The 24,376-nt window shown below is 47.1% G+C and overlaps 1 protein-coding gene across 50 annotated transcripts in view; it reads right to left on the bottom strand.

Moving 5' to 3' along the window:
* Positions 1-24,376, bottom strand: part of ASPRV1 (aspartic peptidase retroviral like 1) — a 110,961-nt gene that overhangs the window by 5,374 nt on the left and 81,211 nt on the right. For 24 of the 50 annotated variants that reach the window (XR_010405631.1, XR_010405605.1, XR_010405611.1 and 21 more), the window contains 3 exons: positions 11,959-12,087; positions 7,101-7,258; positions 11-5,843 (listed from right to left, as the gene is read on the bottom strand). The gene's annotated coding sequence lies outside the window, so the exon portion shown is untranslated. Of the gene's footprint in view, positions 1-10; positions 5,844-7,100; positions 7,259-11,958; positions 12,088-14,856; positions 15,014-21,229; positions 21,300-24,376 lie in introns of all 50 variants that reach the window. The other 26 variants (XR_010405629.1, XR_010405608.1, XR_010405615.1 and 23 more) reach the window with 15 other exon arrangements.

The raw sequence follows: 24,376 nt of genomic DNA, 5'->3' as shown, positions 1-24,376 counted from the left end.
AAGGACTTACCAGGGCAGCACAGGTAGGCTGAGGGGAGACCGGAGGTCCACATTCTCCAGCCTGGGCAGGCTCCGTGGGTGTTTAGCATATGACGTCACGTGGGACTCTGCGCTCAGAAAGGCCAACCTGGCTTTGGCACTGCGCTACCCTGAAATTCCCAATAATTTTGAACGAGGGGTCCCATGCTTTCATTCTGACCCAGGCCCTATGAAATACATAGCTGGTGTTGTCTCCACCTGATTTGATGGGGACTTCTCTTCCACATCCCCATCCCCATCCACACACGCACATACCCCCTCACACCGCACTCATATAGGCTGTCCTCCCTGCACACTGCACACACCTCCTGTACGTGTAAACCCCATGCCACCCATGCAAACACAGTCACACTACGGTTCTCAGTTCAAAACGGCTATGAAATTGTGTAACTTGCATATAGAATTCAGCTCCCACCTTTCATTTCCCAGATGTATTTGCACACACATTTACACTGAGTATTAAAATCAGATTTATTGGAGGCACCTGCCGTTTATTAGCCTCTGGGCACACTTGTTGGCTCAGAGAACTAGGCAGGTCCCCACACCATGGCTTACAAGCTAATGAAAACAGGATACAGATGTTTAACAGCCCGTTTTGAAGAGTTTAAGACGGACATGTATACGCAGACTGACCATGTGAAGCAATCCCAGTCACAGCCACGCCACTCTGAAAGTGGGTCATTCTGCCCTCAGCCTCCCCTCGACTGTGCGGGGCCAAGGACACAGGGGCCTCCCCTCCTCCCCTCTCTGGGCACTCGCCACCATGAGCAAGGCCCTCACTGCCGGCCCCCCTCCCGTGCTGAGGCCCCGGTCCTGGGGCTGGTGCGCGTTGACGGCACCGCTCCTGGGGGCAGGAGCCACAGCTGCTTCTGACATTCTGCTTCATGGGGCCTGGCATCGGGTCTTCAAGCTGAAAAGAAGGGCAAAGAGGTGAATTCTGCACAAAAATCTAATTAGGGATTCAGATCAGAGACCAAGGTGGGGCTGGTGGGCTCTGACCAAAGCAACACATGTGGGGAAACCCAAGGCACCAGCAGGTTCCCTATTCTCAAACCACCAAGCCTCAGACTACCAGCACCGCCGTTCCCAAGCAGGAAGTACCCAGTCCTCACAACAGTCATGGCTAAAGGCACTTAGCAGAGAGAGCTTTTCCTTAACTGGTCCTCCTTCTTGGTCCCTGCCACTGCCCTGACCAAACAGGCACTTCTGCCCGTGGGGCCCTTGCCCAGTTCTCCAGAACCTCTCTTTGCCCATTTGGATTGCCCTCACCCTCCCTTACCATCAGTTCAGAACCCTTCTACCAGAAAACCGCCCAGCACAGTCCACCAGCTGAACCCACTCTGTCAGCCGGCAGCTAGATGCCTGGTGCCAATGGGGGCCCTGGAGGGTCCCAAAGGGTCCTGGAGGTGTTTCCAGAACAGTGATCTCAGGCCTCAGTGCTATTGCCAGTCCTCCAGGCCTGGGGTCAGGGCCATGGCCAAGAGTCAGAACACATTACTGACTGACTTCCTACAAGTCTAATAGGCCGAAATTGGTTCTTTCCCTATGTTTATCTTTCAATCAAATATGAATATCACTTAAGGTGTTCTGAAGGCCTCCCTTTTCCCCTCCCCACAACATGCCCTCCAATTGGGTTCCCACCTTCTTCCCAAGCCCTGATGCCCCCACCCTAACCCAAGCCCTCATCTCTTCCTGCTCTGATTTCTGCCACTCTCCCTCTGAGCCCAGGGGTTCTGCCTGGCCAGAGGGGCCCGGCAGACCCCCTCCTCCTCTCCCATCTCCATGGTCCCCTTCACTTAGTTGAGGGTGGGAGTGGGACTTGTAAGAGAGTCTCAACAGCTCTGGGGACACTGACCCACTTGTGGCAAACACCCCTGAAATTTATGAAACATTCAGGCAATCAAAATATACAGATTGGGTATTCTCCAAATACAAGTGGGCTTCTAATGACACCAGGAAACTTGGCTTAGAGCTAGACACATGGAGACTTTGGTCCAACTTAAAATACCTCAAAGGCAGCTTTGAACTGATCCTGAAATAGTTTTAATTGCTGCTAATGATAACTGGTATTGTGAGCAATGCAAACATATAAAACAGCCTCAGAGCAGGGAGCTCCTTCTTGTGAATCCACTGCCAACTTAGATTTGCTCCTAACTTACAGAAGACGGAGACAAAGCGGGGGCACCTTCCCTCTGGCATGTCAAAGTGGTGTCATTTCTTTGCCATCTGGAAGAAGTGGGGGGAGGCGGGAAAGGGAAGGAGGAAAAACAGCAGAGCCCTAACATGTACAGAAACCCCCAAGTTATTGGGAGTAGCAGTAACAAACATTCATTGAGCACCCACTGTGCCAGACACCATGCTGCCGGCTGTAAATTAGCGTAAGGCAAGTCTGCAGCATAAATGGGGATGGGCAATGCCAAATAAGTGGGTTGATTCAATTCCATACATATTTCTTGAGGCCAACTGGGCCTCACATTGAGATGAATCAGCGGGGCCCTACCCTCACACCGTGCTCAGGTGAGTTGGGGAGACAGGCTCAGACACAGATGCCCTGAATCCAGAGATGAGTGTGGAAGGTGGGCAAGACAGTGGTCCAAGGAGCACTGGGCAACTCATCCCACGGAAATCAACCTATATTACTCAAGAAAAACAAAAATGAAAGGAATGTTAAGGGGAAACCTGCATTGGCACTGAAACCAAAGAATGAGGGCACCCACAAACCACAGACTTGAATCAGTTGTGGTTGCTCTCTGCAGTCTCTGTGGAGGGCTTTGGGGGTGAGGGCCCTGGGACTGAGCCAGTTCATATGGACACACCAGACAGGAAGGTTTTGGGGGATGGAGTTATTTTCTGGATAAAAAAATCCAGTTAAAAATTATGTACGTAAAAGCACAGAAAAAAGACTGGAAGGAAATACACCAAAACAGTGATAGTACTTATTTTGGGGTGGTAGGATCATGAATGATCTTAATTTTCTTCCATATACATTCTGAGAATATATTCTCTAGGGGCTCCTGGGTGGCTCAGATGGTTAAGTGTCTGCCTTCGGCTCAGGTCATGATCCCAGGGTCCTGGGATCGAGTCCCACATCGGGCTCCCTGCTCCTTGGGAGCCTGCTTCTCCCTCCGCCTCTCTCTCTCTCTCTCTGTCTCTCCTGAATAAATAAATAAAATCTTTAAAAAAAAAAAATATATATATATATATATATATATTCTCTAATAAGAAAAAAATTATTTAAAAATAAAGAAACTTGTTCTTACCATTTCTGTAAGCTTAAAATTATTTCCAAATAAAGTTTTCAACCAGGGATATGTGGGAAATCTCTCTATACCTTTTGCTCAATGTTGCTGTCAACCTAAAACTTCGCTAAAAAATAAAATAAAATCTGTTTTTTAAAAAGATTTTATTTATTTATTTGACAGAGAGAGACAAAGCAAGAGAGGGAGCACAAGCAGGGGGAGTGGGAGAGGGAGAAGCCGACTCCCCACTGAGCAGGGAGCTCGATTCCAGGACCCTGGGATCATGACCTGAGCCGAAGGCAGACGCTTAACAACTGAGCCATCCAGGCACCCCCAAAATAAAATCTACTAAATTATTTTTGTAAAGTTTTTAAAAAGGTACTTACAGGGGGAAGTCATACAATAACATTGACAATCATAATAATCACTGAAGGTTAATGATAGGTACAAGAGAGTTCATTTCAGTTTCCCACAACTTTTGGGTGTGTTTGAAATTTTTCCATAGTAAAAAGTAAAATAAGTAAACTAAAGCTCTGTGCCAAGACCCTCTCCAGCCTGGTCTGCCCAGTTCTAGGCCCAAAGCCTGGGCAGTCTAGATGTCACCCAGTCCTGGGCACTGCAACCACTGGTCCCCCGGGACAGGCAGTCTCAGCTGTGTCTCAGTGTCCCTGCTCGGCATCCTCTCCCAGGCCCCCCTGAAGAGATTCTCAGCTAACTCTTGCCAGCAGGACTGACCTGCACACTGGGCCCCAGGCTCTGGGCTCAGCACACAACCCTGCTTCTCCTCAGTCCCGGCCCCATCCTCATGGTAGCAACACCAGCCTTGCCCCTGATGCACCAGAGGCGTGCACCTTCCTGCCTGGCTGCGCGCCCCCCCGCCCCGACCAACTGCTTGTTGCAGATGTCCCTGTCCTATACTTTTTTTTTTTGTCATGGGTTCCCCTTCCTCAGCCAAGTCAACATGCACCAGTCTCTCATGTCTTAAAAAATAAATCCCTCACATGGTCCAGCACCCCCCTTGGTCAATGACTCCTTCTCTCCTTCCTTCCCATTGCCTAGAAGGGCTGAAGTCCAGCCTGCATCCTCTGGCCAGGCCAGTGTGCCGGGATGAGGGCCTGGAGGAAGGAACCCACCTTTCTGATTTGCACAAAGGTGCAGCCCTGCTTCCTGCCTGCCTCATTGTGTCACCCCACTCACCCCCAAAGCCCCTGGCTCCTGCCCCCCGGCCCCCCACTGCACCCTGGCCCAGCATGTCAGTGGCCTCCCAGTGGCCACATCCCATGGCTCCTTCAAGGAATTTGATTTTCTGAAGCATCTGTATCACTGCTTTTCCTCCTAAGTCTTTTCTGTCCCATTGGCACCCGGGACCCAAGTTTCTGGATCTTGTGCCTCCAAGACCACTCTCCTCAGTCTCCTGTGGGCTCCTTTCTCCCCTCGATAGCACCCTCTCTCTCACTCTGCACTCTCCCCAGACTGTACCCCGGGCCTAACCTCTCTGCTTTGCTCCCGCTGCCCACCGCCACATCCACCTATAGCTGCCGCTTCCATTTGGTTCTAAGTTTTGTGGGTTTTTTTAGTAATCTCTACATGCAACATGGGGCTCAAACTCATGACCCCAAGATCAAGAGTCACATGCTCTATCACCTGAGCCAGCCAGGCGCCCCTTTCAACAGTGAACTCGTTATATCTTCTCCCCAGGCCCTTGTGGCCCCCTGTGTTCTTTTTCTGGGTAAAACGTACCACCACCCAGCCAGTTTCCTGAGTCAGCCACAGCGGGGGCACCCTCACCTCCTCCCTCTTCTCAGAGCCCAATCCCTCGTGGACGGGTGGCCACAGCTGGCGGCTCCTCCTCCCGAGTCCTCCTGCCCCTGCAACCCCACTGCCTTCCTTCACAGGCCCCACCATGGCAGTGATGGTGCTGCAGATCTCCTCCCCATTAATCCACTCTCCTCACAGCCACCCGAGTCCTGAGATGTAAGTCCACTCATGTCATCCTTCTGCTCAAAATCCTCCATAGCTACTCATCCCAAGATAAAATCTCAACTCACAACATAGCACATGAAGGCCTCCTCCCTAATTCATGCTCCGCCTACACCAAGTGGCTCATGGTTCCCCAGACATGATGGGCTTGCTTGTGCCTTTTCATAAGCCATTCATCTGACCGGGCAAGCCTTCCCCACAAGCCTGTTCTTCTGGACAACCCCAACTCTTCCCATCTGAGGCACTGCCACCTCTAGGAAGTCTCCCTTGATTTCCCTGGCAGAATTAGGGGCTCCCCCCTAAGCTCCCATCACAGGGACTATAACCCTTATGCCGCCTGCAAGCTCCCAGTGGCATCACCCAGGCCCTCTTAAAGTTGGAGACACAAACTAGGCATGAAAGTCATGGTCTTTCTGTCTTTGCTCATATTGTTCCCTCTGTTCATCCATAAGCTGGGCGTCCTCCAAACCCTGCTCACCTTCACCCTGCTCTTCCTCAGCAGTCACTCTCTCCTCCAGACTTGGAATATCAGGCCTGGCGATTGTCTGTAGCTGCTGAACAGTGGCATTCAAACATTTTTATTTACTGTAAGCATAGAAAGACAAACATTTTTCATCATATGCTAGTACACACCTGCATTATAATACATGAAATATACAAGTAACTGAAACAAAAATGTATTTACTACCTGTAATATCATCTGATACCTTCTAATTCACTTGCCTTTTCTTTTTTTAAGGCTGGTAATGACACATTCAATTAAGTTCCACAAACTGGCCCCCACCCACTATTTGAAACCTCTGTTATAGCCAGTGCGGATCACTAAAGGTTTCTAGCAGGGAAGCAATGGGATTAGAAGTGGGGGTTAGAGGGGCCCCTGGCTGGCTCAGTTGGTGGAGCATGCGACTCTTAATCTCAGGGTTGTGAGTTTAAGCCCCACATCGGGCATAGAGATTACTTCAAAATAAATAAAATAAAATAAAATAAAATAAAATAAAATAAGGGTGGGTTATAACAGTGCTTCTCAAATATTCTAAGGGGAAGGACCAATTTTGTAAGTTCCCAATCTGTCATGTACTTTATTTTTAAAAAATACAATAAAATGAATAATTAGAAAATAAAGTAACAAAGATATTTTAAAAAATGCAAGCCCCAATTCATTATTATTAACTTCCAGTAGACACTGTGGAGTGGCGCAGCAAGAATGTGCTGGGAGGCAGACACCAGCCTGAGGCTACAGGCTGGGGAGGCTTTCCCAGAACTTTGATGCCCATAAGCCCTTGACATGCGGCCACACCTACCCTGCCCACCTCTGCCCTGAAGAGATTCCTATTTGCCTAGTCTGAGGGGCTCTGCCAAGGAGAGAAGAGCCACAGTGCAGGCTCCTGTCTTGTCAACAGAGCCTGGTGCCTGAGTTCGCATCCTGACTCAGCCACTAACTGGCTGTGGGCTCTGGATAAGGACTTAACCTCTCGCAGCCTTGGTTTCCTCTAGGATTGTCCTGGGAGATAATACAGCAATCCTCATGGCAGTGCTTGGCCCGTGGCCGGAATCTGGTTCACACCCCATCTTGTCGCCCTCACGGTTACAGTTCTGTTGCTGTGGTCTCTGCTGGCTTCCTGAGTCAGTCTCATCCTCCCAGGCCCCTCCTTTGTGTCTCTCACTGCCCACTTGGGCCAAACCTTCACCCCGTCTGCCTCTCACTTCAGGACACAGCTTGAACCCTCCTTGGCAGAGGAAACAGTGGGGCCCAGCTGCTTCCCACCCCAGGCTCTCTTCACTTCTACATCCTTTCTCAGAACTCTCCCTCCAGCCCAATCCCTCCACCTTAGCCTCACTTACCCACCCCTAGTCCCTCCACTGATGGAAGCTTCTTTCCATTGGTGATTCCCTCCCTCTTCTGGGAATCTTTCCAAAGAGTCCAATCTGGTCTCTGGTCACTCCTCAGCCTAAGGCAATCTGCCCAGTGGTGTGCTGGTAAATACATAACAACAGGCACTCTGGAGAAAAAATGTAATCACATATGAGTTCATTTTAAACTTTACTGACATAAAGGATGTTTAGCAATTTACAAGTAGCAATAAAATATACAGTAGTCTTGGGTGCCTGGGTGGCTCAGTCATTAAGCGTCTGCCTTCGGCTCAGGTCATGATCCCAGGGTCCTGGGATCGAGCCCCATGTCAGGCTCCCTGTTCAGTGGGAAGCCTGCTTCTCCCTCTCCCACTCCCCCTGCTTGTGTTCCTTCTCTCGCTTTGTCTCTCTGTCAAATAAATAAATAAAATTAAATATACAATAGTCTATACTGTAAATTGCATATAGCAAATTGAGTCTTACAGAAAGCTTTCATTGATTTTTACCAATCTGCTAAATCCATAACTAACCTATAATTATACTTGACAAATGAGTGTAGTTCTAACGTGAATATTGGTTGATATTTTTGCTTATGCCGACTAATAAGAAAAAGTGAAACAGCGAAGATACGTGTTGCAGCTTCACTCCTTTGTCAATGGTGTAAGCAACTTCTTTACTGAATCCTGTAATACTTTTTGAATACTGGAAGAACATCTGCTCAATTTCTCTGTACCATTCACAACATCATGGCTATAGGCACAAGATATATGAAAGTTCAAAGTGCATTATTAACATTTTCTCCATAATTTTCCTATGTCAAGGCAGTCAACAAAGCAATAAATCAGGCCCCAATGTGTGGTGTTTGTCAATTTCCATGGTGCAAATATTCCCACTATGGCTGATTTCAAGCTACCAATGTGATGCCACTGAATGTGGAATTAGGAAGAAAAGCACAGTAAAACAACATCATATAGTATTTCCAGAGACATAACAGATGTAAATAATCTTAAAGCCATAAACAATAAAATATTCTGAAATTCTTAGAAGTGATGATTTGAGTACCTTTGTTTTTAATATAATTTACTTAATTGTAATTTTATGTAATTTAATTTTTTCTCCACCCCCTAATTTAATTTTTTTAGTATTAGGCAGGTTTAATTATTGTCTCGCAAAATTCCTGAATATTTAACATCAGCTCTTGGGAGCTAGTATCATCTGAGCACACCTGGATCTGACCCCATCCCCCCAGGTCTGCCTTGAACAAGGACCTCAAAAAGCTCTCCAAACCTGATGGGCCCTCCCAATGTACATTTTTCAGGTCTTATAAGCAAAATTGAACTCATTTTCTTGCTCTCAAATCTGCTCCTCTCCAGGCTGACATCTTGGGGAATGGCTTCACCAGCCACACAGGCACCCAAGCCAGAAACCACAATGTCACCATCCCACAAGCCCCACACCTCCTCTGGCTGCAGGTCACAGTCATCTAAAGCCCACCCAAGTCCGCCCTTGCTCTTTATCACCTGGCCTGCTCAGGCTCACACCCCCATTGCCTTCTTCCCAGTCCCCTACAGCCTGGCACTGCCCATTCCTGCCCACTTTCCCCATGGCATCAAAAGCACTCTCTATGTCCTGCCCTGTTCTGTACCGGGCAAAGTCCAGACTAGTCAGTGTTCCTTGCTGTGTCTCTCCAGATCCATCTCTGGCATATCCTGCACACTCAACTTCTGCTTCAGCTACAGAACTAGCGGTAGTTCCCTTAACACATCCCATTCTCCCAAACCTCCATGCCTGGCCCATGCCATTCCCTGTCCCTAAAATTAAAATTCCTACTTCACAAATTCTTAGTCATTCTTTTGGACCACAAATATTATCTCCCTAGTGAGCACCCTAACTCCAAGCAGAATTCATTCGTTTGTTCACTCATGCATTCCTTCAGTACTGATTTTTATTTATTGCTAACTATGTGTCAGATTCTATGCTAGGTACCAAGGATGCAGACATGAGCTAGGCTCTTGGAAAGCTCTAATAGGGAAAACAGAACTAGGGCAATCAGCCCCCTGACAGACAGAGCTCTGTGGAGGGTGATGGGGAAGAGCAGAAGGGGAATGCCCTTACAAAGTCTCCTGGGGGCTGTAGCCCTTGATCTGAGCTTTGAAGGATGAGTAGGAGTTGGCTAGATGAGGAATGTGGGAGAGTGCTCCAGAAAGATGGTACAAAGCCCCTGAGGCATGAGAATGCAGGTCCCACTACATGTGATTCACTTTAGCTAGCCCTTGGGGGTCAAGAGAAGACCATGAAGGAAGGCAAGACGAGATCTAGAGGGGTTTTAACTGGCACATGGAGGAAGCTTGAAAAATGGTGATTCTGATACTGATGAAGGCAATGGGGAGCAATGGAAGTCTTCCCAGTCTAGAATTACAGGCTTTGGGGCCCCTGGGTGGCTCATTCGATTACGTGTCCAACTCGATCTCAGCTCGGGTCTTGATCTCAGGGTGGTGAGTTCAAGCCCCGCCTACTTAAAAAAAAAGAATTACAGGTCTTTCGGCAAGATCGATTTGAGAAATATAATGGAGAGATACAGGGTAAGAATCAAGATGCTGGGAAATGGAACTGGCCCACTGGCTTCTCAGAGTAGCTATGGTAGCAGTTTTCCTTGGAAGCTAGGATGCCTGAACTGAGATCTGAGGAAGGAAAGGGGTGTCCTAGGTGAAGAGAAGGGATGGTGAAGTGGGATCGTGAGTGAGGTTCAGAGAGACCCCATTTACCCACCAAGAGCCCAACCTGCAAACTCACCTTCCCTTCCTTGTCACACTGTCTTCCCTCAGCTTTTTTAAAGGGACCTTGCTCCCTTTAACAGAGGGCTTTCGACCATTCTGTTCCTCTTCCTGGAGAGCTTCCTGGCCTCCTCCCCCATTCTTGAGGGAATTGGTAAGTTTGGAAAGCACCCAGAATTACCTGAGGAAAAGGATCTGTTTGCAGCAGATACATTTGAATTTGCCAAGAAACTGCCACCAGCTTCACTCACTTAGAAACTGAGGCCAGGTCATGGTTTTCTCCCTGTAGTCCCATGTCTTCATGGGTAAAATGTGGACCTTGACCTGCACTGCACATTGCACAAAATAAGTGCCCCAAAACTATTTGCTGAATGAACAGCCAGATGAATGTAAGAGCCTGGCCAAGGTTGCATATATAATGTACGCCTGACCTTTCCCCGTGGTCAATGAATTTGTTCTTGATTGGACTGAGCCAGGGTCAATTTCTAGATGGCCTCAGGGCCACAGGCATATATGTTGGAGACTGCACACCTCAGGGTACAAAGGGTTATACCTGTTCTTGCTAAAAAATTACAGGAAATTGCTAAATGGACCAAAAGAAGAACCAGCATGCTTGCTGCTCTCTGTCTCTCCCCTGGCCCCCAGCTGTTGCCTCATGGAGGGTCAAAACAGGCAAGATAAAATCTGTCCGACTCATAGCTCCAAAAAAACAGGAGTTAGAAATGTGACCCAAGCGTGGTTCTGCCCCACCCAGTGCTGTCTCTCCCCACTGTGTGGCCCAGGGAGGCTCTGACCCAGGACTGGCCACCTCAGGCCTATATCCCTGCCTGTACCAAGTTCCCCAGCCTTCTGTCTTGAGACTCTATTCTGATCTCTCATGAGATCCAAATCTGAGTTCATTTCCAGATAGTGGGCCTGGTTTTCATCTTCTCTAACAAAAAGTCCAGTGTGAGTCAGGGAGGGATGGAAAACCATGATCCTCCAAACCCCTGCTTCTTGGCCCACTGGCTTCTCAGAGGTGTTGCGGTAATACTTTTCCTTAGAAGCCAGGCCCAGCCCCACAGTACCTTGCTCCCTCCAATCTGATCTCGGTGAGGCAGCAGTGTGGATGTGCAGTCTTCATCCCCATCCCAACCCCAGGAGCCAGGAGTCAGCTCCAGAGCCAATGACATTGAGTTGGGAGCCCTCACATAGGCCATGGGACCTGGAGGAGACTATTCTCTCCTATACCACAGAGACCAACCAAGACATATCCCTGGACATAGAACACATCCGTCCTGGAACCTGATACAGGGCCTTTGCCCAGACGTGATTTTAGATCATTATTTGTTGAATGGTCTCCAGAATTATCTGAGTGAATGAATGACTGATATTGACAATGAGTCAGGAGCCTTCAAAACCTGGACACTTCTGGGTTAAAAAAAAAAAAACCCTTATCAGCCTCTTTCTTCTCACCCTGAGACCCCACCTCACCCAACCAGTGAATAGCCATGCAGACCCCCTCTCCCTCCACAGAGTGTCCCAGTCAGTAAGATCACATCTCCTTTCCATATGACCCTCAGTTAACTCTTCTCCACACTTCATTCCTACTTTCCTCTTTGTCACTGTGCCCTGTCAAAGCACATATGGAGAGCCCTAACCCAGATCAACCTATGTGAAATTGTCTGAGGACAGGAAGTGCTAGAATGCCCCCCATAACACACACACACACACACACACTCACTCACTCACTCTGAAGAAGCACAAACTGGGCAAAAATGTAGGAATTCAATTTCACCAAATCATTTTTTTAATTATGGGATTTCCCAGTGTCTCAAAAGAAAATTACAACTCCCAGACAAGTATCTATAAGTAAAAATATAAAGACACTGGCAGCAAGCCCACTGTGGGTGGGAAATCACCAGCAAGGGGAACTCTGCTCCCCTCTAAGAGTTCTATAATTGTTCCAGAGCCATTGTTCCTGCTCCTGCAACCAACCGTACTGTAAGTTGTGTAAGATGCTGTCGAAAGAGCACAGGGCTGAAAGGCAGGAACCTCAAGTTCCAAACCCACAACTGCCCAAGTAGCTGTGTTACCTTAAATGAGCTTGTTAGCATCTCTGGGCTGTCCTGTTTCCATCTGTAAAATGGAAGATGGGCTTTAAATCTTCTTTCTTGGATTTCTAGTATATTCACAGTGCCTGGCCCAGCATCACCTAGGGAGGGCTTAATAAGTACAAATGAGAAGAAATGGTCCAACATGATTTTTTAAAAGATTTACTTATTTATTTGAGAGAGAGAGAGCATGAGCAGGGGGAGAGGCTGAGAGAGAGAGAGAGAAGCAGGCTCTGCACTGAGTGTGGAGCTGGACACGGGGCTTGATTTCACAACCCTGAGATTATGACCTGAGCTGAAAGCAAGAGTCAGACACTTAACCAACTGAGCCACCCAGGCGCCCTGTCCAACATGATTTTTGAGTGAATATAACCCCAAACCTGGCTTAAGATACCATTTCCTAACAAGTTCATCAGGGAAGTTGGATAGAATGCATCTTTGGAAGGTCACAAGGTCTTGGGGTTTTCTCTTTTTCCATAGCCAATTTTTGGCCTATGGGGTAAAAAGAGAGAAGTAGGAGTAACTCTGTGGGGACAGTGGAGGGATTGGTGGGACAGAACCACTGAGGGGGAGGCTTGCTTGTGTCAGTGTGAGCTACACCATTCCAAGTAGTCTTGGACCTGCTACTCTAGGTAATGAGCCTGCATGTGGGTTCCTGCCCTTGGGTGGTGAGGACGGTGCCAAGTATCTGCCCAGTGAGTGGATATAAACCCAGACATCATCGCCCCCGTCCCAGCCCAAGAAGGAAGCAGGCTGGGGCACTCTCAGACCACCTTTGCATGAACACAACTAGCCATGTGCCTGTCCCCAGCCCCTGGAGAAAGGAGGACAGCCCTCTGCAGGGTCGGCATGCAGCCAGAGTCCCGGGCCTTACGTCCAGGTAGTAACCCCGGAACTCTGAGGAATGCTTTCTCTCACCCCCAGAGAACTCAAGGGAGGGGGCTCTTGTGCTCCTCCCAACACTCTCTCCATCTCTTCGGGCCCCGGGGAGACTCGTGTACCTGGGAGTTGCTTCAGGGAGGGTTTTCCTAGACTGGTTCTAAGGATGGTCACACAGTCTTCCCAGGACATTTGCCTTCCCTCTGCCTCGCTGAAAACTAGAAAACTAGAAACCTAGTGGGCTACAAAACTCAGCTTCAGAATCAAGCCAGCTCTGTCCCTCACCTACCATCTGGCTGTGGGAACGCTACTTGGCCTCTGTTACCTCTTTCATAAAATGAAAGCAGTAGGACCAACCCAACGAACAGTTATATGGATTAAATGAGATCATGCAGAGAGAGCACTGAGGCCAAGCCTGGAGCTAGCTCAAATTTACCATGATGATTACACAGAGCTACAAAAGAAATGTTCGCAGACTAGACCAACAATAGGCCTAGGGAAAAATCTGTCGGCAGTGCTGAAAGGGGCCGTGGTCAGGTCACGTGACAGTGACTAGGAAAGACCAAGAATGTCAAAATAAAAGAAAACCTCACCCCTTCCCAGAAGTACTGACTCTAGGATGGTGAATGTCCAGGGCTGCTTTAGAGGTTATGGAACCAGCCCCTCACTGCACGGTGGAGGAAACAGGCTTGGAGACGATGTATGACATGCCTGAGGACACCCCACAGGTCTGTGACAGTATTTGGACAAGAGGACATATCTTCCAATTTCTTCTCGGTGTGGCCAGATTATTTTCTCAGATATTAATCTGTGTTTAGATGGTTGCATTTTTCCTTTGCCTTCTCATTCCAAGAAGGCCTGGGATCTGTCCTCTTTGAGACAGAAGCCACCCCTAGGCCCTTCTCTCCTTTGCATCTGTTTTCCTGAGCCCGAGCTCCTTGCAGACTCAGAGGGGTGTCTTGAAGGCCACCCTGGGAGGGAGAAAATGGAAGGGGAGAGGGAAAGGGGACCCTGGGGAGTGGGAAGAGGATCTAGACTAGTGCTCTGCACCTTCAGCGAGCAGTGGGCCATGGAGTTGGGGAGGTAGGGCCCAGGGCACAAAAGCCTCAAGCAGGGCCTGACAGCAGAGTCTGAACCTCACAGGGTACCAGGGCCCATGAGAGAGAGTACAGCCTATAGAAGTGCCCCTTTCCTGGGTAGCACCAGAGGCCTCCTGGATTCTTGGGTGACCCTCATGAGGAGGGGGCCTATAATGACAGCAGTAAAGTTTCCTCGCTGTCAGGTAAGACGGGAGTTCAGGGTTGGAAATGAGTTGATCTCAAGAGCATTTCTTGCCCTCCTGGCATGGTAGATCGAGATTCATACTACCCACAGAAGGCACTACTCAGTCCTCTTCATGACAGCATTTCCCATGATGGTATCACCCATCCGTACAGTGCTTTACAAAGTGCTTTGCAACAGTCCATTCAGTCCCTGAGATCCTGACCATTAACCAGATGAAAAATAAAAAGAGACCCCAGAAAATGGACCAGATTTGCTCAAGTTCACACAAGTAGTAAGAGAACCAGGACGAAACCCCCATTCCCCGGACTCCTGGACAGTGCTCTTTACGACATGTCACTGCCTACCCTGTACCACTCTTTGTACACAGCTGGCCTCTGGGTCACTAGGAGAGCTTTGCTCTCTCAGAGAGCACACTTCACTGTCACCCAGGTTCCACAGCCCTGGGCAGGCCTCTGCAGGAGAAACAAGGCCTGCAGGAAACATCTGGCAGGCCTCCCCTTCCTGGGTAACACTGCCTTGGTGACTCTGCAGGATGCAGGGATGGCTTTCTAGATGTTTACCTGACACTGGTTGTATGTCAGCTTGAATGGAAGCTAAAGTCTTAGATGTTAACAAAAGCCCCTATAAATGATTGGGAAATCAAAAACAAAAAGTACAAGTGGTTACCAAACAGATGAAAAAAATCTGTAAACCCACTAGCCATGAAGAAATGCTCACCAACTTAAAAAATGGTCAGAAGACATGAAGAGACATTTCTCCAAAGAAGACATCCAGATGGCCAACAGACATATGAAAAGGTGCTCACCATCACTCATCATCAGGGAAATGCAAATCAAAACCACAATGAGCTATTACCTCACACCTGTCAGAATGGCTAAAATAAAAAACACAAGAAATAACAACTGTTGTGAGGATGTGGAAAAAAAGGAACCCTCATGCACTGTTAGTGGGAATGCAAATTGGTGCAACAACTGTGGAAAACAGTATGGAGGTTCCTCAAAAAGTTAAAAATAGAACTAGCCTATGATCCAGCAGTCACCCTACTGGGTACTTACCTTAAAAATACAAAAACACTAATTCAAAGGGATACATGCACCCCTATGTTTATAAGCAGCTTTATTTACAGTAGCCAAAGTATGGAAGCAGCCCAAGTGACCATGGATAGATGAATGGATTAAGAGGTGGTGTGTGTGTGTGTGTGTGTGTGTGTAAAATATAATGTTATTCAGCTGTAAAAAAGAATGAAATCTTGCACTTTGCAACAACATGGATGGAGCTAGAGAGTATTATGCTAAGTGAAGTAAGTCAGTCAGAGAAAGACAAGTATCATATGATGTCACTCATATACAGAATTTAAGAAACAAAACAAATGAACAAAGAAAAAAGAGACAAACCAAAAGCCAGAGAACAAACTGAGGAGAGGTGGGTGGGGGGGATGGGTGAAATAGGTGATGGGGATTAAGACAGCACTTGCTGTGATGAGCACTGGGTGATGTACAGAACTGTTGAATCACCATATTGTACACCTGAAACTAATATAACACTGTATGTTAACTATACTGGAATTAACATTTTTTAATTTTTTAATTAAAAAAAGGAAAAATCTAGAAAGAACAATATTTAAAAAGAGTGACAAACATTGTTTCCAAAACTGTATGTTTATTTCTATAGCTGGCATCATACCATTTAAATGTTCTCATTTATGAAGTTGTTTTAAAACTCTCCTGCATATATTATCTAATAACATATCCATATACATAAAAAAAGGAAAAATAAATGCCCACTAAATTGATGTTATTGCTGTTGCTGTAATACCTGTTAGGTATTAATATACTATACTATTGATGGGAATATAAATTGACACAACTTTCCTACACACATCAAAAGCCTTAAAAGTATTCACATGCTTAAATACAACATGGCATCTTGGACTGAATCCTGGATAAAGAACATTAGTAAGAAAATTAATAAAAGCCAAATATAGTCTGGAGCTTAGTTAATAGTAATGTACCAATGTTAATTTATTAGTTTTAGGTAAGATATTAAAGTTAGAAGAAGCTCTGTGAAGGGTACATGGGAACTCTCTGTACTATCTTTGCAACTTTTTGTAAATCTAAAATTATTTCAAAATGAAAAGTTTATTTTTTAAATGTTCACAAGTCTTTTACCCAGAAATTTCATTTCTAAGATTTTACCTCAAAACTTATCACAGATATATGGGGCTCCTGGATGGCTCAATCAGTAGAGCATGCAACTCTTTTTTTTTAAACATTTATTTGAGAGAGAGAGAGAGAGAGTGCAAGTAGAGGGAGGCCAAGAGGGAGAAGGAGAGAATCTCAAGCAGACTCCCAGCTGAGCGTGGAGCCTGATGTGAGGCTGATCCCATCACCCTGAGATCATGACCTGAGCCGGAACCAAGAGCTGGAGGTTCAACAGACTGAGCCACCCAAGCCCCTCGAGCATGCAACTCTTGATCTCGGGGTCATGAGTTCAAGCGTCATGTTGGGCATACAGCTTACCAAAAAAAAAATTAAAAAAAAAAAAACCCAGCAGATTAAAACAAAACAAAATAAAAAAGAAAGGCCTAGCATATTTTTTTAAAGAATTTATTTATTTATTTATTTGACAGAGAGACACAGCGAGAAAGGGAACACAAGCAGGGGGAGTGGGAGAGGGAGAAGCAGGCTTTCTGCTGAGCAGGGAGCCCGATGCGGGGCTCGATCCCAGGACCCTGGGATCATGACCCAAGCCGAAGGCAGACGCTTAATGACTGAGCCACCCAGGCATCCCTGTAATGCCTAGCATATTAAAAAAAAAAACTTATCAGAGATGTAGATGAACATTTACTTATAAAGATACTGCACCACCTGTGATAATGACAAAAATGTGTAAATTATCTACATGTCCAAGAACAGCACGTTAATTAAATAAGTTATAATGCATCAAATGATGATAGAATGTGGTCAGAAACAATATTATAATATTTGTTGACATGGAAAATGCTTACAATAGAAGGTAAAGTGAAAGAATTAAGACACAAACTATATATGTTAAGAAAAAAAAAGAAGAAGGTGGTAGCGGGAGGGGAAGAACGAAGTGGGGGAAATCGGAGGGGTAGACGAACCATGAGAGACGATGGACTCTGAAAAACAAACAGGGTTCTAGAGGGGAGGGGGGTGGGAGGATGGGTTAGCCTGGTGGTGGGTATTGAGGAGGGCACATTCTGCATGGAGCACTGGGTGTTATGCACAAACAATGAATCATGGAACACTTCATCTAAAACTAATGATGTAATGTATGGGGATTAACATTAGAATAAAAAATAAATTAATTAATTTAAAAAAAAGACAAACTATATATATTTTAAACTCAATACAGTTTTTAAAAAAATTTATTTATTCATTTGAGACACAGAGATACAGAGATAGAGAGAGAGAGAGAGAGCACAAGCAGGGGGAGAGGCAGAGGGAGAGGGAGAAGCAGGCTCCCTGCTGAGCCAGGAGCCCAATATGGGGCTCGATCCCAGGACCCTGGGATCATGATCTGAGCTGAAGGCAGATGCTTAACCCTCTGAGCCACCCAGGTGCCCCTCAATACAATTTTTAATAAACAATATAAGAAATACACTGATATATTAAAGGTAGTTATTAATGAGTCATATAGAGAATCTTATTCTGAGTATATTTGTATATATTATAAATTTTCTACAATGAACTTCTGCTTATAATCAGGAAAAAAAGGTATCAAAAATCCCCAACCTATGGCAGTTCCTCAAAAATTTAAACAGAATTACCACATGACCCAGCAATTCCACTCCTAGTATACACTCAAGAAAACTAAAAAAAACAAAACAAAAAACTGAGAACATAGGTCCACAATAATATTTATACATAAATATCCATAGCAATATTATTTATAATAGCCAAGAAGTAGAAACCCTCCACGTGTCCAACAGGTAAAAAAAATGTGGCATATCCATGCAATGGAATATTATTCAGCAGGAAACCGGAATGGAGCACAGACACAGCCACAACATGGATAAACACTATGTTAAGTGAAAGACACTAGACACAAAAGGGCATTTATAATAGGATTTCATTCATAAGAAACATTCAGAATAAGCAGATCTACAGACAGAGAGTATAGTCTACTAGTGGTTGCTGAGAGCTGGGGGATGGGCAGCGACTGCTAATGGGTCCAAGGTTTCTTGTTGGGGTGATGAAAATGGTCTGCAATTGGTGATGATAGTTGCACAACCTTGTGAATACACTAAAAACCACTCAGTTGTACACTTTAAAGGGTGAATTTTGTGGTTTGTGGATTATTATATCTCAAAAAAAAAAATAAAAAGCAAAAAATTCCCTTGTCCAAATGACACATTTCACTGCTTCTCACAATTTTCTTTCCCAAAATCCTTCTCCTTACTTTTAAGTGATGCTCAGGCTGATAGAGTACAAATGCCCCCCAAGCCAGGCCCATGTAGGCAGACAGGTGGCTGTCCGTTTATATGATGGACAGACTCCTGAGAAGGTGATTGTGATTGTGACTGTGAATCTCTCCCCATCGTTCCTTCCATCCTCTCCAGTTCGTTCATCTATCTATCCTTCTTTCCTATCCTCCCTCCCTCAAGCACTAAAGCCATACTATCCAGGGGGCCCCCACAGTGAGGAGCTAATCCTTACAGCTAGCTACCCTTTGAAACTGACACTCTGTCCTTTTAAATCTCCCCTATAAAATACAAGTTTTCTGAGATTTTGAACTTATCAGCTCTGTGGGAATTAACTGATCTAACATACAGCAGGCTGAAAAGACAAGAGATACAGAGAGAAGCTCTAATAGGGGCAAAGGGATGGGGCAGGCCCACAGCAGGTAATAGCTCCTGGAATGGACAAGCCTCAGTGGGGTATGAGGGCACTGGTACTAGGAATCTTCCAGGAGAGAGGGGAAGACAGGGGCACAAAGGCAATATATGCTGACTGATCAGTCCTGAGAAGGTAGGCCTGCTTCTCTCCCTTATCAGGCCTGAGGCAGTCATCACGAAATCTTCCACCTCGGAAGTCTGACCCTCCGGCTTAGAGGCCTTTTAGACTCCCCGAGTGGATGACATTGCTGCAGTAGAATACTGGGCACAAAAAAAGGGGAAAGGAACAAAGCAGGGGGTTGGTCCCTCCCCAGGACTGGGCCAAAGGTAAAGTAAAAAGAAGAGTCAGTATTGAAAAAGTGAAAGTAGAAAAAAGCAAATGAAAAATTTTAAACTGGCCCAAGGTTCTTTTCTGTAGGGCATATAGAACTTTGTAAAGATCAGGTGAGGATTTGGGGTTGGGACTCTTGGGGAGGGTCAGGGAGGAGGCTGGAGGCCCTGGAGCAGGGTAGCCCTTTGAGTAAAGATGCCACCTTCCTGCTCAGGGTGGAGCGGAGCCAGGCTGGACAGAGAGGGTGTTGAAATGAAAAACTGATGGAGGAAGTTAAAGAAAACAGGTGAGGTAAGCGGTAGTTACATCGTTTTGCACTTGAGGGCTCACGTGGCAGGCCTACAGGAGCACCAGGGTGGGGCAGGGGGGAGTCTCATGGGTGATAGTCAACAGTTCTGCCTGTCTAGCAATCTCCCCTCCATTCTTCTGGATACAGCACCTCACTTTTCTGACAGAGAACTCCATCTCCCTCAGTCCCCAGCGGGACTGTCAGCACAGGATCCAGACTAGCCAGTGAGACTCTGTCTCGATCACACAAGGAGGCTGGCATGGCCTCTAGTTAAGGCAGCCTGCCTTTTCCTGAAAACCCAGGCCCAAGTTTTCTGGTCTTCCTGAAGCCTCAGAGCCAACCCTTTCTTCAAGGCTACGAGCTGGGAGTCTTCTAATAAATGACCTTTTTTGGCTTATGTTAGCTGGACCCTCACTGATACAACATGAGAAACATGATGCCATGCACCTGGGTGGCTCAGTCCGTTAAGCGTCTGCCTTTGGCTCAGGTCATGATCCCAGGGTTCTGGGATCAATGCTGGGCTTCCTGCTCAGCGGGGGGTCTGCTTCCCCCCCCCCCGCCTGCCCCTCCCCCTGCTCATGCACATGCACTCTTTCTTTCTCTCTCTCTCTCGCTCAGTCAAGTAAATAAAAAAATCTTTTAAAAAAATTTAAAAAAAGAAGAAACATGATGCCATGGTACTAAGAATTCCCCTTACTTACTGAATGTCTACCATGTGCCAAGAACAGTGTGGGGCCTATCACATGTATTAACCTAATGCTCACTCCACAGATGCAGAAACTAGGACTCAAGAGAGATTAATACCATGTCTTGGAGTTCCATATTTAAAGGAGATGAGGCACCTGGATGGCTCAGTTGGTTAAGCAACTGCCTGCAGCTCAGGTCATGATCCTGGAGTCTCAGGATCGAGTCCCACGTCAGGCTCCCTGCTCAGTGGGGAGTCTGCTTCTCCCTCTGACCCTCCCCCATCTGATGCACTCTCTCTCTCAAATAAATAATCTTATTTATTAAATAAAAATCTTAAAAAAAATTTTTTTAAATAAATAAAAAATAAAGGAGATGAAAAGGGGATTCAGATCCACTTTGATTTAGCTTCCAAGCCTAGGCTCATTCTCTCTCCTTCCCCCTTCCATCCCCTCCCTTCCCTTCCCTTCCCTTCCTCTTTCTTTTAAATTTGTGGATGTTGGGGGGCAGAGAGCTGAGTTAACCAAATTCCTCAGTTCCTGGCACCTGAGCACCTCCGGTTCCCTCTCCTGTTTCACCACCCAAGTTTTCCCCACCCTACCACACCACCTGCCCAATGCCCAGGATCACAGCTCACATGTGATAGGGTCTGACCTCTTCCTGACAGGCACTCCAGATATTTGGGACTCTACACTTTGGGTTTCTTTGTTTCCTTGAGGATCAAAATCTAGTTTGACCTGAGAAACTTTTCCAGGTGACTCTCCAGCACTCCCATCCAATAGCCAACCTATTAGTCTTATTATCAGCTTAGCTCTGGGCTAGAATGAGATGTGGAACTGGTAAGAAAGAGAAAGACTCAGTCTCTACCCTTTAGAAGTTTAAAATCCATACAATGGTCCACTGAAAATACATATGGAGAACTGACCTCATGTGCCAGGTCCAATGATAGGAAGGATGACTGCACCAGTTGCTGCCCTCTGAGAGCTAAGAGTCTACTAGGGAAGAAGACAATTAAGCAATTAAACCTTTGTCACAAGGCTGTGGTAGAGGATATGGAGCAAAGCTGGGTAGACAGAATCCAGGCCTGGGCATGACTTGGATAGTAACATTAATCCCAGAAATCATGAAGAAATATAAATCTGTAAGTATATTTGTTTCCGCTCATTTGCCTCAGCATCATGCAACAACGGTGGGTGGAATTTTCATCACACTTGGAGGGAAAGTGTGGGATGGCCAGAATTAAAATGGAGACTATGTGGCATGCAGTAAATTTAAGTGCAAGGAGTCCAGAGACACACTCAGAGAAGGAAGCAGTCATCCTAGACTAGACTTGTGGAGACCGGGGCCAAGGGAGGCCCATCGAGTGGGACATGGATGTCCCCACATACAGATGCCTTCACTGGAGAAAACAAACAGGGTATCTAATATAAATCCCAATCAAAAGACACAGAAGACTCTGCCCTGCAGGTGAGAGTAAGGGCTGGGCTGCTTCCCACAAGGGTAATTCTCCATGTGGTCCAGGATAGGTGGCGGTGGGGGCAGATTAGCCAACAGTGGTGAATGGTTCTCCTGAGCAGCCCAGCTGCCCAGTAGGTAAGAAGGCAGCACTGAGAACCCTTTCCACTACCACCTCTGCTTAGATACAAGTGTGCTCAGGACAGGGTGCCTGGGTGGCTCAGTTGGTTAAGCGACTGCCTTCAGCTCAGGTCACAATCCCAGGGTCCTGGGATCAAGTCCCACGCTTCTCCCTCTCCCTCTGCCCCTCCCCCAGCTTGTTTTCTCTCTTGCTCACTCTCTCAAATAAATAAATAAAATCTTTAAAAAAAGTGTGCTCAGGACAGAGTCTGTTCATCACAGGCTGCCCCTGGAGTAGGTTGAGGCCTCCCAGATCAGCCAGCCCATTTGCGGACACCTAAAAGCTTCTTTAACTTGAGCATTTATGTCCCCAGCCCACTGTTTCAAGCAATAGAAAGCCCTCATTTGGAAGTGGGATCAGAGTTTCCCAGACTTCATCCAAAGAGACCCCAGGAGGTGGTTCTGACATCAGTCCCCAGCCCCTCCTCACTCAGGGCCTAGGGACCACTGGACCCAAATGATGAGGGACATGAAGGCCATCAGAACCCCCTCTGGGGACTTCACAGCTGGTCTCATGCTGACTGGAACACACTGACTGGGGCCCCTGCCATGTGTGTCTCTCACTGGGAGCCAGGAGAGTAGGAGGGGATTGTGAGGGTCATTCAGTGGGGAAGATTCTCGTCCTGTTCGAAGCTGGAGCTGAAGAGGGTTCCCCAAAGTGCAGTGTCACAACACATGCCTGGAACACCATTCTTCCTATTCCTGCTGGCCACAGACAGTGCAGGGCTGGGCTTGGCAGGGACGGGGGGCCGGAATGGTGGGGAAAGCCTTATAGAGGACATGGGCCTTCCTTTGGGCCTTGAGGGATGAGCCACCTTGGGTCAAGAAGAAAGAGAAAGGAGGAGGAATGGTGTTCCAGGGAGGGTGAACAGCCTGGACAAAGAGGCAGAGGTGGCAACACAGTGTTCAGTCAGACTGTCCAGTCTGAGTAAGAAGAAACCAGGAAAATTAATCCTGAAGAATAAAGACTCTCCTCCCCACTCTCCGCCCTCTGGCAGAAGAAACTAGTGTTTCCCCAAGTGTCATATCCTCTGGGCATCTCCGGTCACTTCTATCCCCAACCCCAGGTCCAAACAGCCAGGCTCCAGGAGCCACAGAAAACAAGGGTGGGCTTTCCACAGCCCCTCACTGGCTCCCTTCCTTCCATTCCTCTGCACCTCCTGACTCTGATCTTTGCCCTGGATGTACTTACCCTTTCGTGTAAAAATAAATAAATAGGGCGCCTGGGTGGCTCAGTTGGTTGAGCGACTGCCTTCGGCTCAGGTCATGATCCTGGAGTCCTGGGATCGGGTCCCGCATCGGGCTCCCTGCTCGGCAGGGAGTCTGCTTCTCCCTCTCCTGCTCCCCCCTCTTGTGCTCTTTCTCTCTCTCACTCTCTCTCAAATAAATAAATAAAATCTTTAAAAAATAAATAAATAAATAAATAATCTCTCTCAATCTCTCTCTCCCCCTCTCCCTTCCCCCCTCCCCCCACACACACCCCTACACCTACACCTGCTTAAACTCCAATGGCTTCTCACTGCCCTTGGGATAAAATCCCAAATCCTTACCCTAGGCCTGTCCCACCTGGTCCCTGGGCCCTTCCTGGGCTGGCTCAGCCACTCCCACCCCCTCTCTCAGCTGCCTCTTGCCCCAGGCCTTCTGCACCTCATGGCCTTTGCCCAAGCCACCGCCTCTGCCGAGAAGGCTCCTCACCTGCAGGCTCCAACTGAGCCATTACTTCCTCACAGAGGCCTTCCCCCTAGTGTAAGCCAAGTACCTCCTTCACCCTTTTTCATGGGACCCTGTTATTTCCCATCACCCTGTTCGTCTCCCTTTCTATAACCATTTGTGTCTGTGTGTTTCCTTACTTCATACCAGCTCCCTACACCGGGATGATGGCTTCTCAGGTTTCATTCACCCTAATTCCCCAGATCCCAGTATACATCCTGACAAGTATTTGTTTTTTAAATATTTAAAAGACACCCCTCTGCCTATAGGATGAAAATCTAAGCTCTTGACACAAAGAACTTTTCACATCTGAGCTTTGCCTGCTCTCCAGCCTCATGTCCCCCAGGTTGGCCATCCCTACCCCTGACCTCCTTAGGGAGCCTGGGCTCCAGCCAGACCAGGTTACTTGCCATTTTTGGAACACAATCTGCCCTTTCTCATCTTCATACTTTCCTATAAGTTTTTCTCTTGGTAGAGAGTAGCAAATTCCTGTCCATCCTTCAAGGCTCACTCTGGCTCCTTCCTGGACTCCTCCAGGCAGCATTCTTGGCGCTCCTCTCCCCTCCCTTCCCACATCAGTCTGTCCCTTTATTGTTCTCCTACCTCTCTTCTCCATTAACTCCTGAGGGCACCCTGGACTCCTCTTCATCTCAAGTGCCTGTTACAGGTCCTAGCACACAGAAGGACCTCAAAGGAAAGATCTTTCAGCTGAATGATCTGCTCAATA

This window comes from Mirounga angustirostris, unplaced genomic scaffold, assembly GCF_029215605.1.
Source record: "Mirounga angustirostris isolate CCGP_5_RB_7025 unplaced genomic scaffold, mMirAng1.0.hap1 SCAF_10, whole genome shotgun sequence".
NCBI classification, from domain to species: domain Eukaryota; kingdom Metazoa; phylum Chordata; class Mammalia; order Carnivora; family Phocidae; genus Mirounga; species Mirounga angustirostris.
The sequence above is the reverse complement of the archived record's forward strand: the minus strand, read 5'-3'. Positions and strand labels throughout refer to the sequence as shown.